Source organism: Pleurodeles waltl, chromosome 11, assembly GCF_031143425.1.
Source record: "Pleurodeles waltl isolate 20211129_DDA chromosome 11, aPleWal1.hap1.20221129, whole genome shotgun sequence".
NCBI lineage: Eukaryota > Metazoa > Chordata > Amphibia > Caudata > Salamandridae > Pleurodeles > Pleurodeles waltl.
In genome coordinates this window covers 268568080-268586065 of record NC_090450.1, presented here as the reverse complement: position 1 = coordinate 268586065, position 17986 = coordinate 268568080, and the positions used below count along the sequence as shown (strand labels likewise).

At 42.1% G+C, this 17986-nt stretch overlaps 1 protein-coding gene across 2 annotated transcripts in view; it reads right to left on the bottom strand.

Annotated features, from left to right (window-relative positions):
* LOC138265636 (C-C motif chemokine 20-like) overlaps positions 1-17986 on the bottom strand; it is a 103474-nt gene that overhangs the window by 14306 nt on the left and 71182 nt on the right. The window lies entirely within an intron of this gene.

Here is a 17986-nt window from a genome sequence, read left to right as displayed (position 1 = left end):
GAGGGCCTGCTGGTTTTTCAGAATGTCAGCCACATCACGATGGTAGGCAGCCAGGTCGGCCCTGAGGGGTTCTATGTTGCATTCGTGCACACGTTGACTGGCTTGCAGTTGGAGTTGTTGTGTCAACTGGATGACAGCTGTGCAGATTTCCTTCTGTGTTTTTAAAAGTTCCTCCAAGAGCGATGTTCGGGCTTGCATTGCAGCTGCCTGATCAGCAGTTGACAACATGCACGAACGCACCCCCTCAAGGCTGGCTGCCATAGTTTGCATCCCCACCCGCACCTCCTTGGCCAGCTCCCGCTGGACCCCAACGACAGTTCTTTCAAAGCTGGTGCCAGTGTCGTCAGAGTCCTCAGCTGTGTTGGAGCTGGCAGGTCTTACAATTGGGGTGGCGGGTGGTTCTCCTGTGGTGGCTGCTTCTTCTGTGCCCCTCCTTGTGACTGAAGGTGGGGTTTGGAGGCTTTCAAGGACCATTTGAATGGTCTCTTGTGGGAGGTTTATGGGCTCGTCATCCATGTCATCAGGGAACTCATGGACAGGCATATCGGCAGGAGATCCGTGTTCCTCTGCAATGAAACAGGGTACAATTAGTGTGTCTGTGTTGTGACAATTTTGCACTAAGATACAAGCCCTGGTATGCCTTAACTTTGTGCTCTGTGTTTGTCTTGGTATCTTCTGTCCGTCATAGGGCATTGTTGTAGGCCCACCTGTGTGTCACATGTATGATATGGAGCTATCAGACATGTCTGCCAGATCGCCTCTAGGTGTTGCTTTGTAATTATTTAGGAATAGGCGTCTTTTGGTCCTACTCCTCCCTCGGTGTTTAACTATTGTTATGGAGGGACATTTTGTTGGGTGGGCTCTCATTATCCTACATGTGATTACTGGCTTTCTAGGCAGCAGGATAGCTAATGGTGTGGGGGACTAAGTCTGACCCACTTGTAAATAACTCTGTCACCCTGATATTTCATTTTGCTCAGACTAACTAGCAGTGCCTCTGGTCTCCCACATGAAAGGAATGTTTAGACATCCGAGCGCATGACATCTTTGGAACTTCTCAGGCAAGTCGTGGTCACTCAGATCCTACACTATTATGTCTTTTCCGGTATGTTACCATACACAAATGACAAAGGCAGTATTTGTATAATATGAGGTTTCATTGTATAACTGACTTGTAGAAATTGAGGTGTGAGCCACAATAACCCAAACAATACACACTGTTAGAATTGAAATAGTCTGCAGGAGAGTAATACATTAGTACACAGCTATCATGGTGCCTAACAGTTTCTACTCTCCCTCTGCTTGTTCTATGTATAGCACAGCATGTTAAGTTTGGAGCTTGCCTGTCTGAATCACAGGGGAGACATCATCCCTCATATCAGAGGAATGGGCTGTGATCTGGTTGTGCATCAGCAGCAAGGAAGGCAGCATCTAGTTGTGTTTCTCTGTTTGGAAACTCCCTCTTGCATATCTTGGGACAAGGAAGTGATTTTATAAGTCATATGTCATCGTGATGACAAAGTTTCCCTACGCAGGAATGCCAAACCTTAACCCCTACCACATCTATCAGCAACATACCAGACTGTATCCTTGACTGGGGCACAGAGTGAATATGTTCTGGCAAACTCCAGTGCAGAAGTAGGCAAAACAGTGTGATTTGACTAATTGACAACACCTTAGGACTGGCTATTTGCTAAATTAACTGATAGGAAGGGCAATGAGAATCATTTAGTGCAAAGTGCTCTGAGGCTCTTAGATGTGAGCAAATGAGTATAAGTACATTCAGGGTAAGATGCACAAAGGCCTCCAGCCTGAGGCTAATGCGCAAAGTATACGTTACACTTGCCACAATACACTTTGACTGACTGTGGGTGTTGTGACTGCCCTGCCAGCACACTTGCCTCTCAGGCCCTGCCCCATACACTTTTTATTCACATTGCATGAACTGTACATGTTACGTGGCATTACCTATGCATGTCAATGTTAGGATGTGGTATGGATGTAAACATTGTTGATGTTTGAAGATGATGTTGGGTCATGTGTGTCTTACTGGATTGGCCTGTTTATCGTATGAATGTCCTATTTGTTTGTCAGACTTTGCAGGTGTGTTTCAGTGACCAGTTGCCTGTGTCCCCTCCTCAATGTTGTTGTCTGAGCAGTATGACATTAGTGATGTAGCCTTGTTAGCCAGGCACGCGAGGGACCGTGACGTATGCAGCATGTGTGTGTTGTTAGTGCTGTGTGGCTCCTATTGCTGTTTACTTAGGCTTATGTATGTGTCAGGTATGGACATTCGGCATTTGAGTGTACTGGTGCCTTTGTCTTATTTCTGTGAATAGTTACGGATGTCATCCTCACCCCCTAATTTAGGTATGTATGTTCCATGGGGAGGTTCCTGCCATTTGGTACTATAGCTGCACAGAGTAGAGAGGTGTTATTGTCAACTGTTTTGGCAGTTACATTGCAGTTGTTGTTTTGCCTACTGCATTACTGATAGGGACCTAGTTGATGTAGGATAGATTTTGCAATACAAGTGCCTGGCTGTGGATTTGAGGTAGTGGCCTTCCTACCTGTCGCTGCTTTCCCTTGGCTCTATTGTTGTCATTACAGGATGTCCCCATGGGACTGTTGTTGTTGCTGTATTTTCTCGTGCCCCAGCTTCGGTCTGTGCTGGGCATGCCCCCCTGCCGTGCCCCTTTACCCATGCCACTTCATATATGTGCTGACTTACATGCATTGTGTAGTAGGTATCCCCCCCCCCTGCTTACAGTCCCCATTATTGCATTTGAATTCCCCATGCGACTTACCCTGCATGTGCGTTGTGTCGTGGTAGTCTGCGCTGTCCAGTCCTTGAATCCCTGTGACGATCTCCTCCGGGATGACGGCTGCGACCATCTCCTCCATGTGGTCCAGGTCCTCCTGTTGTGCTGGACTCCCCCCTCCAGTCTGCATTGCTGCCTTCCTGTTCCTGGCCATTTTCTCTTTTGTCCTACGTTTGCAGTCATGCCAGCGTTTCTTACACTCAGTGACTGTGCGGCGTTCTTCAGCCACACTGTTGATCTTGTCCACTAATTGTTTCCATATGGCCTCTCTCCTACTGAGTGGCAATTTAGAGGAGATGAAAAGTTGGTGCTGGTGTTCCGTCACCTCTTTCACCAGGATTTCCTGCTCCTCTTCACTGAAGCGACACTTTCTTTTTTTTTTTAAATGTCCTGGTTCCTGTATGGATCCTCCTGGCTGGTTCCTGGTCTGCTCTCATCCTCCTGGGGTCTGTTGTGGCATCTGGGATCCATTTTGGGTCTCCTCTGCTGACAGGGCAGATTTTGCGCAAAGGTTTAACGCAATAGCGTGAAGAAAACCAGCGCTTTCCGAATTGCGCTGTCGTAAATCGACCCACAGTGATGTGCGTCGCCTCTACGTTGGTTTCCTTTACGACAGACCGACGATGTGCCCGACGAAATAATGACTCCCACCTGTTGGTTGCGCCGCCGTACGTCAAAGTATAAATTTGACGCCCGCACGGCGCTTCAAAATGGCGTTAGACGGCGCAAATTTTTTTGACGCAAAACTGCGTTGGCGCAGTTTTGCGTCAAAAAGTATAAATATGGCCCTCAGCACGCCATCCGTCCCATTCCTCACAGGTACCACCCTCATGTTTATATCAGTAAAATCCAATTTAGGGGAAAATCTCCCTTCTGGCCATCAGAGGGCTGTCACACTAATAATGCAAATATCATCACTCTTATTTATTGAGATATTTACCTGGTACAGTACCTGTCCGAGTTTTGATTTTCAATGGACGCTGTAGTAGAGACCGGCGTGGACGTCTCAAGACAAGTCCATTCAGTTTTGTCGAGGCCACGTATTAGCTTATAGAATTGCTGGGAGGTAAAAGGTTTATTTTTTTCTGCGTGCTTGTCAGTCAGTAATAAGGTTTTTTTGTGTCCAACATGACTTTGACTTTGGAATAAACAAAATGATGTCTTGCGTGAATCTCTCAACTTCACGCACTGTGTGGTTGTAGGCAAAACTGTTTATATCTGAAAACGTACTAAATGAGATTGTATAGCTGGCGAAAGTAAAACATATGACAGTTTGGTCCAAGCGGACAGTTTATTTGCTCCGCTCTTGACACATGCGCAGCCAGTCGTAAACAGCGTTGTGTTGCTGTGTATGCTATTGTAACACGCACAGATTTACTTCTGCAAAACTCCCAGACTGCTTAGCAACAGATGCTTAGCAACCAGCGCTACGGTCAAACGCATCCATACACACGCATGTGTTAGTAAAAAAAGCTCTTAGAGTAAATGTACTCATTATTAAAGTTTTGTGTCCAGTCTGAAGGTCACATGTAGAACCGCTGGGGTCCACAAAGCATTCCACCCTCCACCCTTGAAACCGATAAAGCGAGCAGCGAGTTGGGTAATAATTAACACGTTGCTATTGAGAGAGCGTATTTGATATTACATATTACAGACGTGAAATGCTTATGATTAACAATGCTGCATTAAATAAAATATTCATTGAGACATATACATTAACATAAATGATTTTATGTGTGTAAACTAATGTCAACTATAAGAGATAATCGTTCAAACTGTGCCTACTAAAACGTATAAAACTGCATTCATTAGAACTCGTATATCTTAAAGTTAGCATGAGCCAAGCAAAGCTGTGTAGCTCTCATATTAAAAGCGTATTTTTCTGTCTCTTCAGTGTGCGGACTTGCAAACGACCATGACCCAGCTATTGTTCTTTCTGTATTTTGTTAGTAACATGAAGGAATTTTCTCATCCGCATGCTAGCATCTTTTAGTATAAAATGATGAGCTTCGAAACATTTATGGACACTTCCAAGGACAATGAGACGAGGGAAAGAGAACTTTTAACCTGAGACGTGTGCCAAGATGGTGAAGTAACCCCGGATATGCCACCTACGAAATGCCGATTATGAAGACCAATCAAAAGACAAGTTAATATCAAGAAATGACAAATGCATTCCTTAATGTATAATTTGATAGGTTAACAATGGTGGGGTGTATTGACTGACCAATAGAATTTTGTTGGAACAAATCAAGAGAAAGGGATAAAAACCCATGACAGGGAACAGACGACACAATTAGGTAGGGAATGATATCGATTACATCCCGAAACTCTGTCACACTATTTCGTGACTTGAGACTTAGACAAATCATCCTTGTCCATAGACTGCCCCTTACACTTTTCTCCTTATGAGGATAGTGTCTTGCCTTTAACTTAGATAGACTGACGACGATCTAACTGATGTCCTGAAGACGAAGACTGATCCTGAATGCTGACCTATTCAGAGGAGGGTAATTATAAAATTGCTAATGAAAATTCATTTATTTGCCTTTTCTTTCTAGGTACCAACTGCTGTATGTTTTTATTGGAGACCTTAGTTAGATGTTTTCCAAATTGGTGTTCAAAATTGTTTTGCATGAAGCCCAACATGCTAATGCTAATTAGAGGTTAGACGAGGTATTCATTCTGACTGACAAACTGACGTGACTGACGTGGTGCTATGCTGAACTAGTATTTTAGAAAGTTCGATGTGTTACAATCTGCTTATATCTATCTGATTGTCTATGCTATTGATCTTTGCATTATCGAAAGCTTACTGTGGTTGTCATCTTGTAATTGTGCTTATATGTTTCCTGGCTTTGAGATTGATGCTTTTACTCTTAGATTGTAAACAATAGGGAATAAAATTCATAAAACTCCATTAAGGTGTGGTTATTCGTGACTGAAAGGTCATGATTGCGCCGAAGGTTTATTAATGACTAAAGTAAGATATATTTTGGTGTTAACTATTGATAATGTTATTGACGCATTGATTGATATTTTGATCAGTTATCTCGTCCTACGGTGTCTCACCACTGGGCCCAAAGATTCATCGTCCTAAAACGAGTCCTGATGTGTATAAATTGACATAGACGGACGCGTTAACAGTTCTGGTAGCAGAGTACGGTTTGGCCCTTGGGGGCCCTAGGACGGAGTTTTCATTGTTTAATTGTTTTCTTGTGATAATGCAATCTGGAAAGATGATGAGTTGCTAGATTTGCCATGGGCTTTCCCGGGATCTCGGAGCCTGCCTAAATGAGTTGGGAATATTCTCGGCGCCATAGTATGTGTGGTTAGGGTCTCTTGCGCTTATTAAATCTTATGCACTTTGCAGGTGATTGTGAATATTTGAGTGCGATTAGGCCAAATTAAGTGTTGTTTAGAAGGAGTGGGCGTACTCCACAGCATGAGAGTAGGGAAGTCGGCGTACTTCATGTGAATGCAGCGCTTGTTGCTCAAAAATTATCCACGTGGTTGGTTGTTGTATACGGGCCTATTGAGGTCTAAGACTTCGGAGTATGATGTTAAAATGGTTTATGTTGTAATCTGTGTGGTTTAGTAGGTCAATCGGGCGTGGTTGACAAGTCAAGTTTCGAGTTATGATGCATGTGTGAAAACCTTCGATGGAGATTTGACAAGTTCTAAAGTGCACTAGAAGGAGTCATTGACAAGTCGAGAGTAGAATTTGCAGGTCGAATTCTGCTTGCGTATGAGGGAACTGAGAAGGAGAGAGTAGCGGCCGAGGCTTCAAGTGAAATCTCTGTAAAGTTCTGAAGCGAATGTATTACCCTTCCTGTAGTAAACCGGCAGATTTGTGTTGTCATTGAAGTGCTAGCAATAATTTGCATTAGTTTGTATGAGTTGTGAGGAGTTAGCAAGGTGTGGACAAGCCGCAAGACTTTGTCAGCTGCAGTGTGTGTGAGTGTGACGTCAGTGGTGCCGCGCTGGGATAGGTCAGATGTCGAGAGGGGTCGCGCACGGATTGGTTACTGTCCGTGAGAGACAATAGGTTGAGCAAAGGGTAGGTGAAGAGTGTCCTGGGAACAAAGCAGTTTTCTGAGTAAATATAAAATAAAATGAATTTTGTTAAGGCATTCAAAAGCGCTTTGAAAGGAGATGTGTATATCGTTGCAACTGATGGGGAACCTACACCACCTGAAGGTACACCAGCTTACACGGTTATGGAGGAAAAGGGTGTTGCACCGTGTTTATGGATAAAACAATGGCGCAAGCTAACAGAGAAAGAAGGGTGTCTAGCGTTTCCAGAACATGGAACATTTAATCAAAAGGTGTTAGAAAATTTGAGGTGGATGTTAAGTACGCAGAAACCACCTCCTCGACCGGCACAATATGAGGCTTTGGCAATTTGGGACCTGATGGCTCTTAAACATAGACAAGAAAGATTTCACAGAAGATTGACAAGGGCAGAAAAATCCTATGCAGAGGCTAGGTGGGATAATGAGAACAAAATGTAGAGACGAGGAATAGTGGATGGGTTAAAGCTGTTTCCGGCAATAACCCAGGGAGAGGAAACACAAGGAAAGAAAGCTTCTTGCAAAACTGACAAAGAACCAGGCAAACCCAAAGAGAATAAAAGATCTTGGGAAGAAGAGGACGATTCAGATGATGAGGCATTTATGGATAGATTGTTACATGATCGTCCGCCACCATATGCGGTGAACGACAGTACACCAAGCACTAGCTTGGATCCTGGGAACCAGACGAAAGAGAAGGGTGTTACTGATACAGTGCAGACTAGCGATACAGCTTTGATACAGAATGGTGTCAGTGTACCCACTGCACCAGACTCGCTCATACAGTTACAGCCTCGACCACAGATAAAAATAATTTATCCCGATGTTCCAGTACTCGAGACAACTACGAACTTGGTGGTACAACCAGACCCGATATATACAAAGCCAAGGTTAATGCAGATTGAGTCAACTCCACAGTTAGTGTCACAACCGCCACAACTGATACCTGGGTATAACCCAGTAGCGGGTCCTTTAAAAGAACCTGCACCAGGATTATTAGAGCAGACTTATGGTGTTGAAGCTCCAAGAAGCTTGGGAGCAGGCCAGACACCTGCCGCTATATCACTACCCATTACGGTTGGTCCCCCGGTGCCGTTATATGCACAGGTAGAAAACAAGGACATGTGAACAGGGAGTCATAACTCATGAAACGATAAGAGGAGGGCCTATTATAACTCCACAAATAATAGCCCAGAGAGGACAGGTTTGTGAACAATCAAGACCCTTAATGGACCTTAGTCCAATAGGAGCACCTCTTGAGGCAATGCGACAAGCAGGATTGGGAGTCCTGACTCCCCAAACTATGAGTACAAATACCTCATACACTCCAATGATACATGCAGGGAACATTTCACTGCAGGGTTTTACATTACAACAGTTAAATGAGTGGTTAGAGAAAACTTGCACATCACAAAAGACTACAGCGACTACAATCGAACCTGAGAAAGAAAAACACAATGAATACCTAAATATAGTACGACTAGGAGCAGAAGCTGCTGAATTGGTAGATGGAACAATGGGAGTAAATAGGTTGGAGTCTTACACTGAGGCAGAATTAAGGTACTTATGCCCTAAAATCACCAAAGAGGTAGGCAAAGTACACCAGAAATTAACGAATTTGGCAGACAAATACAATATCGACATTGGAAACACGAAACATTTGAAACGGAGTTACAGATTAGATTTTGACACAAAGGATTTTGAACACATGAGATCTGCAGGCATGAAGACACATTTGAAAGAGTTGCTGCAAAGCGCACAAATTTGGGGTGCACTAGAGAAATGGGAAGGCCGATGGGTAAAGAAGAGAGATAAGGGAAAAAGAGATAGTCCAGGATCTAATGAAACAACAGTCACACCAAATTTAGAGACAGTGAAAATCCTACCTATGAGATAAACAGCTGGTGGTGTTTTGGTGCATGTGCCTTGGTCCAGGGGAGACATTTTGTCCTTTACGAATGATTATCCTAGGTTAAGATAAAAACCGATTGAGTGGTATCAACAGACAGATAGATTCGTGAAGCTTGCGAAATGTCTCTGGGAAGACTTAAATACCTTGTTTGAGATTATTGTTCCTCCAGACTTGTGGCTCGAGTGTAAGAGAGGGGTAGATTGGCCCACAAAGGAACCAGCAAGGGATAAAGTGAATGGAGCACCTTCTGAAGAGGTGATGAAATATTATCATAAAGTAATTGAGTTTTTTAAACAAAAGGTGTCGCCGAAGGTGACCGATTGGCAGAAAATCAACCGGACCTCTCAAGAGGTTAAAGAGTCAATACATGCATATTATGAAAGGTTGTTAAAGGCATTCAAACATTACAGTGGTACTGAAACAATTGAGCCGAAGGACATGAATCATCTTGTGTTCAGATTCGTCGAAGGGCTGAGACCGGAGGTCAGCCAAATGATTAAAAATCATTTGATTTGTTGGCAAGCTAAACCGATTGATGAAGTATTACAGTACGCGAAATACTGTAGTGACGAAATTGAGTTAAAGCAGAAAAAGTTGAAGGAGAAGGTGATGGTGATGCAGATAAGGGCTGCACAGGCTGGAATACAGGGAAATGGTGTTCAGTAAATGATACAGCAACAACCGCATTTGAATGGTGTGTTCCAGGCACAGCCAAGAGGTAGAGGTCGAGGGTTTGTGAACCGTGGTTCGGACATGAATAATGTTGTTGTTCAAGGTGATGGTCAAGGAGTGAAAAAGATGTCACCATGCCATGCGTGCGGGGGCGTGGGACATTGGAAACGGGATTGTCCAAATATAAAGCAGGACGGTACAGTTCAGCAGAGTATTAATGCCGGTACACTGCAAAATCCACGAGGTCCAAGAATGAGACACCAGAATCAAAACTCTCAAAATAATTTGGTGCAAATGTCAGGGGTGCAACCTATGCAGCAAATGCAAATGCCGCGTTTCCAAACAGTGTCAGTACAACCAATACAACAGCAGATCCCCATGGTGCCTAGACAGCAAATGCAGTTACCCCTGGCTCCGATGGGACAGCAACAGGTGACGTTTCCTCAACAGGTCACAGGTCAGATAACAAATCAAAACAACACTGTACAACAATTCCCATTACGAGGTGAAAATGAGATGAATGAGGATTGGTCAGATGATAGCTCAGACAGTGAAGAGTGCAGACTCGCCGCATCCTTAGAGGTAGACCAGAGAGGCCCATATGTGGAGGGAAAAGTAATGGGCTACAAAGTCTCATTTTTAGTCGATACAGGAGCTACACGCTCTACGGTTCGCAGTGCAGAGGTACCAAGATTACCTCTCTCAGGGCGCACCATACGAGTGGTTGGTTTGGCTAATCAGTACCTGACTAATCCAATCACTGACCCAGTGCAGGTTGAAATCGGAAATTTCCAGGGCCTGCATAGATTTGTTGTATGCGACTCAAGCCCAGTATCCTTATTAGGAAGAGACTTATTATGCAAAACCAAATGTTCGATTACCTGTTCCAATGGTGGAATAGAAGTACAGACAAACAGTGATGATGAGGGAGATGAGGGTCAACTCATAGAAGAAGGAGGAGAGATGAATGAAGATTACCCTCTAATTACCCTTTTTCCAGTGTTTACCTTGATCGATCTACCTGCTGATCTGCAAGGATCGGTAACAGAGAAGGTGTGGGATTTGACTGGAAAGGAGGTTGGATTAATAAAGGGAGTAGGTCCAGTCAAGGTGCAGATAAAGCCGAATGCAGTGTTCCCACAAGTGTCACAATATCACATGACTCAGGATGTCCTTATTGAAGTGACACAGATAATTGCAGATTTTCTCAGACAGGGAGTTTTGAAAGAGGTCCTGAGCAGTCCGTGTAACTCTCCAATTATGGGTTTGAGAAAGCCCTGTGGGAAAGTTCGAATTGTGCAGGATTTGAGAAAAATAAACGAAATTGTGATAAAATGCTGCCCTGTGGTTCCCAACCCAGCGGTAATAATGTACCAGGTTCCTTGTGATGCTGAATGGTTTACCGTAGTAGACCTATCACAAGCGTTTTTCTCGATACCACTTCACGAAGACAGCCAGTTTTTGTTCAGTTTCAAATTCCTGGATAAGGTATACAGTTGGTGCAGAATTCCTCAGGGGTTTTCTGAGTCACCATCCATCTTCAATCAGATATTGAAGAAGGATTTGGAACCTCTTGTGCTGCCTTACAATTCGACTCTTGTACAGTACATTGATGATTTGTTGATTGCATCCAAAACCAAAGACAGCTGCAAATATGATACCATTGCCTTATTGAATAATTTAGGGAAAAACTGACATAAGGTGTCACCTAAAAAGCTGCAGTACTGTCAAAAAGAAGTGAAGTATTTGGGGCATCTGATTGAAAAAGGGTCCCGAAGAATATCAAAAGAGAGAATAACAGTTGTTTTACAAATGAATCCCCCAACAACAAAGAGAGATGTCAGGATGTTCTTGGGAATGGTGGGCTACTGTCGCCAGTGGATACCCAACTTCTCGATCATTTCAAAACCATTAACAAAACTGGCAGGAAAGGAAGTTAAGGATGAACCATACACAATCACATTGACAAAAGAAGAACTTGAGTCATTTCTAGAGCTGAAAGAATGCATGTGCAGGGCTCCAGCATTAGGAATGCCTGATTATGAGAAACCATTTTTGTTGTTCTGTCATGAACGTGATGCTTGTTCTTTGTCTGTTTTAACACAGGTCCATGGAGATGCAAATCTCCCTGTAGCATATTTTTCAGCTACTTTGGACCCTGTCGCAGCAGCCTTACCGGGTTGTTTGCGAGCAGTCGCAGCAGTTGGTCAAAGCCTTTCACAATGTGAGGGCATAGTCATGGGATACCCTTTGACAGTATTGGTTCCACATTCTGTTGAAATTCTGCTGACACGAACTAAGACACAACACATGACAAATGCACGACTTACCAAATATGAGACAATTATTCTGGGGTCACCTAATGTCACATTGAAAAGGTCCACTGTGCTGAACCCGGCAACTCTACTTCCCATTGAGAATACAGAAATAAAGGATGGGGAAGAGTTTGAACATGATTGTCTGGAGGTGACTGAGCTCAGTACCAAACCTCGCTCAGATATAAAAGATACCCAGTTAAAGGAAAACGATTACATTATGTTCGTTGATGGGTCCTGTCTAAGAGATTCAACAGGAACCTTGAGAGCTGGTTATGCAGTATGTACCATATCTGGTATAGTCGAGGCCTCCTGGCTCGAGAAAGTGTTTTCTGCACAAGTGGCAGAATTGATAGCTCTCACAAAAGCCTGCCATGCTGCTGTAAATCTGAAAGTCACAATCTATACAGACAGCAGATACGGATTTGGAATTGTACATGATTTTGGTCAACTCTGGTCACAGAGAGGGTTCATGACATCCTCTGGTTCACCAGTGAAAAATGGAGAACAAATAAGAGATTTGTTACATGCGATTCAGTTGCCTCTTGAAATTGCCGTGGTGAAGTGCAGTGCTCACACCAGATCACAAGATTTTGTGTCAATGGGGAATGGTTATGCAGACCAAGTTGCCAGATTTTGTGCATTGAACTGTATATCTTTTAAAGAGCAGTGGGAACTGTTACCACAACCTGAGAATGACACAACCTTAAGTCTAGCATTACGAGTGGTTGATACTTTAGACGAATTAAAGACATTACAAAGCCACGTTGGTAAGGAAGAAAAACGTTCCTGGCAGAAAATGCAGTGTGTACAAAGAGCAGACGATATTTGGGTATCAGGAGAGGGAAAACTAGTTTTGCCAAACAGTCTTCTGTCACAATTTGCCCAATTGTATCATGGGCAGGCACATTTAGGAAGAGATGCCATGATCAGATCATTTAAGATTGATTGGTTCAATCCAAAATTCAGACATGCCGCAGAAATTACTTGTCACAGGTGCGTCATTTGTCAACAGATGAACGCTGGAAAAGGAACTGTGGTAACTTTGAGCCACATTGGGAGAGCTGGTGGTCCATTTAATAAGATACAAATGGATTTCATTGAAATGCCTGTTTGCGGAGGTTTGAGATACGTGTTGGTGATTGCGTGTGTTTTTAGCCATTGGATTGAGGCATATCCCACACGTAGGAATGACAGTCTTACAGTTGCAAAACTACTACTCAGAGAATTAATACCCAGGTTCGGGTTTCCGGTTTCTATAGAATCAGATAGGGGAAGACACTTCGACAATGAGGTAATTAAACTTCTGTGTGCCGCACTCAACATTGAACAAAAGCTGCATTGTAGCTATCGCCCTGAAGCCTCAGGACTAGCCGAGCAGATGAATGGTACTTTTAAATCAAGAATAGCAAAAATGTGTGCAGCAACAAACATGAAGTGGCCAGATGCATTACCTCTAGTGCTGATGTCCATGAGAAACACTCCAGATAAGAAAACGGGATTGTCCCCACATGAAATCCTCATGGGCAGAGCAATGAGGTTACCGGCGGTACCTGCAAATGCACTAGTGAATATTACAGATGATATGGTGTTGGATTACTGCAAAAGTTTGGCTGACGTGATTCGCTCTTTCTCTCACCAGGTGGAAGCTAACACGTTACCACCAATCGGCGAACCAGGACACTCTCTGCAAGCTGGAGATTGGGTGGTTGTCAAGAAGCACGTAAGAAAATCGTGTCTTGAGCTGCGTTGGAAAGGGCCATATCAAGTGATATTGACGACCACTACTGCTGTGAAGTGTGCCGGGGTTCCCAACTGGATACATGCCAGCCATACAAAAAGGGTAGCATGTCCTGTTGAAGAGGAACTTGAAAATTCCGGTACAGCAACTTCAAGAGGAGAAGTCTCAGAGTCAGAGATCAGTCAAGAAAGATCTGAGACTACAGGAGAGCCCGCTGAGAACAGCCGTGTCCCTCAAACTATCAGTGAGTTCGAGAGAGGTGACGAAGTGCCAATCTCAGTGGAGGCAGCAGGAGAACAAAGACAAGGAGAGGTTCTCCCAGAAGCAGACGAATACAATTCAGAATCTGAATACAGTGTTGAACAAGGAGAGAGAGACGAAGAAGTGGCAAATTTAAATCAGAACGAATCAGAATCTCCTGAACAAGTTTCAAGCCTATCAGGAGAAAACACCATACTACAAGAGGAGGGTGCTGTCCAAGGTACTGAAGGGAAACGCCGAAGTAAGACGAACAGAGGTGACAATTGGCCAGACAAATCACACTTTAGAATAAGAGAAATAGCAAACGAAACAATAATAGAGGAAAGCAATACCTCACGAGCAGACGATCTGAGTGAAGAAGAACAGCAAGGAGAACGAAAATTAAAAAGAAAAAGAATAGCAAACAGAAGATATACCGGTCCTGAATGGGCATATGCTACAACCTCTGAATGGCAACAAGAATTCTTAGCATTCTGTTTTGATCGAGAAATACCAGGCCAGTACTACGGTACCTGAAGAATATACAACAAGAAAACTGAAGATAAAAGATCGAAATTGTGAAAGCTGAAAAATAATAATCAAGAATCTTAGAGAGAAAAAAAACTACCGGAAAGTGACATTAAACCTGGATTTGACTTATAGAAACCTGATTACGACAAGCTGCTAACCTGAATTGACGAAAAGGGTCCTGGAGTGAGTGAAGACGCTGCAAATTACGCAGAAAGAGTTTGCTGCCCAGAGTTGATTGTGATTCTGCTATTCTGATTCTATACAAACATGGCTTATAGTAACAAAGGAAGTAAAGTGTGTGGTTGGTTAGGACTTATGATAGGTGTTGTATGCGCAATAATGATTGTGGGAGTGATTGTGGGAATGCCATGGAGAGAGAGTGAAACTATTAATGCAACTTCAAAACCTGAGACTACTACTACAACTAATAAACTATCACCATGGGAGAAATTTGAGCAAGACACAAGACATCTGCATGAGGGAACTAATGCAAAAGGGGAGCTTTCTACTAATGTTTTCTATCGCTTACTAAATGAGTATGTGAAAACTATGAATGCGAAAGACTGTTATGTATGCACTAAAATTCCTTCATCTGTGCAGGAGGGAGTTACTTATCATAGCCTCCCTCTCACGTATGGGATCAGCTGTAGCTTGCTACTAACAAGATTTTATGATCAAGAGCATGTGCAATATTTGTATTCAAATTTAGACGTTGTGTTTTCTTTTGTGCCTGTTATTGCATTTTTAAATAAGCTAGCTAAAGAGCATGATATAAAATTAGTTAGAGGATTCTTTGAGCCAACACTAACATTTGGAACTGCTTATGCACATCGCAATAATTTAACATGCTTACTGTCTCCTGTAGAGAAAAGCTTTTTAGATCATAAGATGATAGACGCAAAGCATTAAAAGAAAGATTAGAAAAAGGTTTAGAAAAACGTACTTATGCAAATGATTATGCTTATACTGAAATCAAAACACAAGGCAAGTTAGCTATAGATGCATTACACGTAGGTAGACTCTGCATATATAGACCGAAATCTGATCAAGATAATTTGTTTGTGGGAACGAGTGAATGTAGGCATGTGTTTTTGTTTCAGAGCAAATGGACCTTTATGTTAAATGGACAAGACCCAGCGATTCCTGGAATCTATTACATCTGTGGGTTAAATGCATATTACCATCTCCCTAAGGGATGGTATGGGACATGTTATTTGGGAATAATATTCCCAAAGATTTACCAGATTGATGACTTAAAACAACTACTTAAAACGTCTGAATTACAACATGCCAGACAAAAACGAGAATCAGTGGCGGCTGTCATTGGTGAGATATTTGGAGCTATAATCCCTTCAGTGGGGGTTATCCTAAATTCTATGAAAATTCAAAAGTTGTCTACTATTGTGGATAACATGCTGACAAACTTTACAGGAGCTATACTTCTGATGGATACTGAACTTGCTGCGGAAAGAGCTATGACTCTTCAAAACCGGCTTGCTTTAGACATTCTTTTAGCAAAGAGTGGAGGTGTGTGCAAAATGCTTAATGAACGTCATTGCTGCTCATATATACCTGACAACAGTAAGAATATTAGAAGCATGCTTACTAACCTGACTAGAGATAGTACAGATTTAAAGGATCTAAAAGAACTTGGTGTTTGGGAGAAATTTGGAAAAGGAATTGCCCGAGTGGGAAGCTGGTTTACCAACATTTGGAATGGGGTACTTGAAAAAATCATGATGGGACTACTAATTGTTCTGATTTGTTTATTGGGATTTTGGGGAATATGCAAAATAAATGATAAAGTGAAAAGAAATTTGACTAAAAGAACCCAAAGAAACGAAGAAAGTGAAAGAGAGAAAATGTTCAATGAAATATGGGAAAGCTCACATAAAGGGCAGGATGTTGAAATGCGTATTATGCGCAAGGTGAAAAATTAAGACCAAAAAGATTTGTGATGACGAGCGTCATCAGAGGAGGGACTGAGAGAGCGTATTTGATATTACATATTACAGACGTGAAATGCTTATGATTAACAATGCTGCATTAAATAAAATATTCATTGAGACATATACATTAACATAAATGATTTTATGTGTGTAAACTAATGTCAACTATAAGAGATAATCGTTCAAACTGTGCCTACTAAAACGTATAAAACTGCATTCATTAGAACTCGTATATCTTAAAGTTAGCATGAGCCAAGCAAAGCTGTGTAGCTCTCATATTAAAAGCATATTTTTCTGTCTCTTCAGTGTGCGGACTTGCAAACGACCATGACCCAGCTATTATTCTTTCTGTATTTTGTTAGTAACATGAAGGAATTTTTTCATCCGCATGCTAGCATCTTTTAGTATAAAATGATGAGCTTCGAAACATTTATGGACACTTCCAAGGACAATGAGACGAGGGAAAGAGAACTTTTAACCTGAGACGTGTGCCAAGATGGTGAAGTAACCCCGGATATGCCACCTACGAAATGCCGATTATGAAGACCAATCAAAAGACAAGTTAATATCAAGAAATGACAAATGCATTACTTAATGTATAATTTGATAGGTTAACAATGTTGGGGTGCATTGACTGACCAATAGAATTTTGTTGGAACAAATCAAGAGAAAGGGATAAAAACCCATGACAGGGAACAGACGACACAATTAGGTAGGGAATGATATCGATTACATCCCGAAACTCTGTCACACTATTTCGTGACTTGAGACTTAGACAAATCATCCAAGTCCATAGACTGCCCCTTACACTTTTCTCCTTATGAGGAGAGTGTCTTGCCTTTAACTTAGATAGACTGACGGCGATCTAACTGATGTCCTGAAGACGAAGACTGATCCTGAATGCTGACCTATTCAGAGGAGGGTAATTATAAAATTGCTAATGAAAATTCATTTATTTGCCTTTTCTTTCTAGGTACCAACTGCTGTATGTTTTTATTAGAGACCTTAGTTAGATGTTTTCCAAATTGGTGTTCAAAATTGTTTTGCATGAAGCCCAACATGCTAATGCTAATTAGAGGTTAGACGAGGTATTCATTCTGACTGACAAACTGACGTGACTGACGTGGTGCTATGCTGAACTAGTATCTTAGAAAGTTCTATGTGTTACAATCTGCTTATATCTATCTGATTGTCTATGCTATTGATCTTTGCATTATCGAAAGCTTACTGTGGTTGTCATCTTGTAATTGTGCTTATATGTTTCCTGGCTTTGAGATTGATGCTTTTACTCTTGGATTGTAAACAATAGGGAATAAAATTCATAAAACTCCATTAAGGTGTGGTTATTCGTGACTGAAAGGTCATGATTGCACCGAAGGTTTATTAATGACTAAAGTAAGATATATTTTGGTGTTAACTATTGATAATGTTATTGACGTATTGATTGATATTTTGATCAGTTATCTCGTCCTACGGTGTCTCACCACTGGGCCCAAAGATTCATCGTCCTAAAACGAGTCCTGATGTGTATAAATTGACATAGACGGACGCGTTAACACTATTAAATCATGTTGCACAACCGCGGCTTTAACTGCTTTATTAAATCAAGTTGTGTTTATAATTACTCTTGCTATTTAATTGCCAATAATATAATTATTGTATTATTATCGTCATCATTACTATTATGGGTCCCCACAAACACATAGGACACTCTCCCCCAGATGTTAAGCT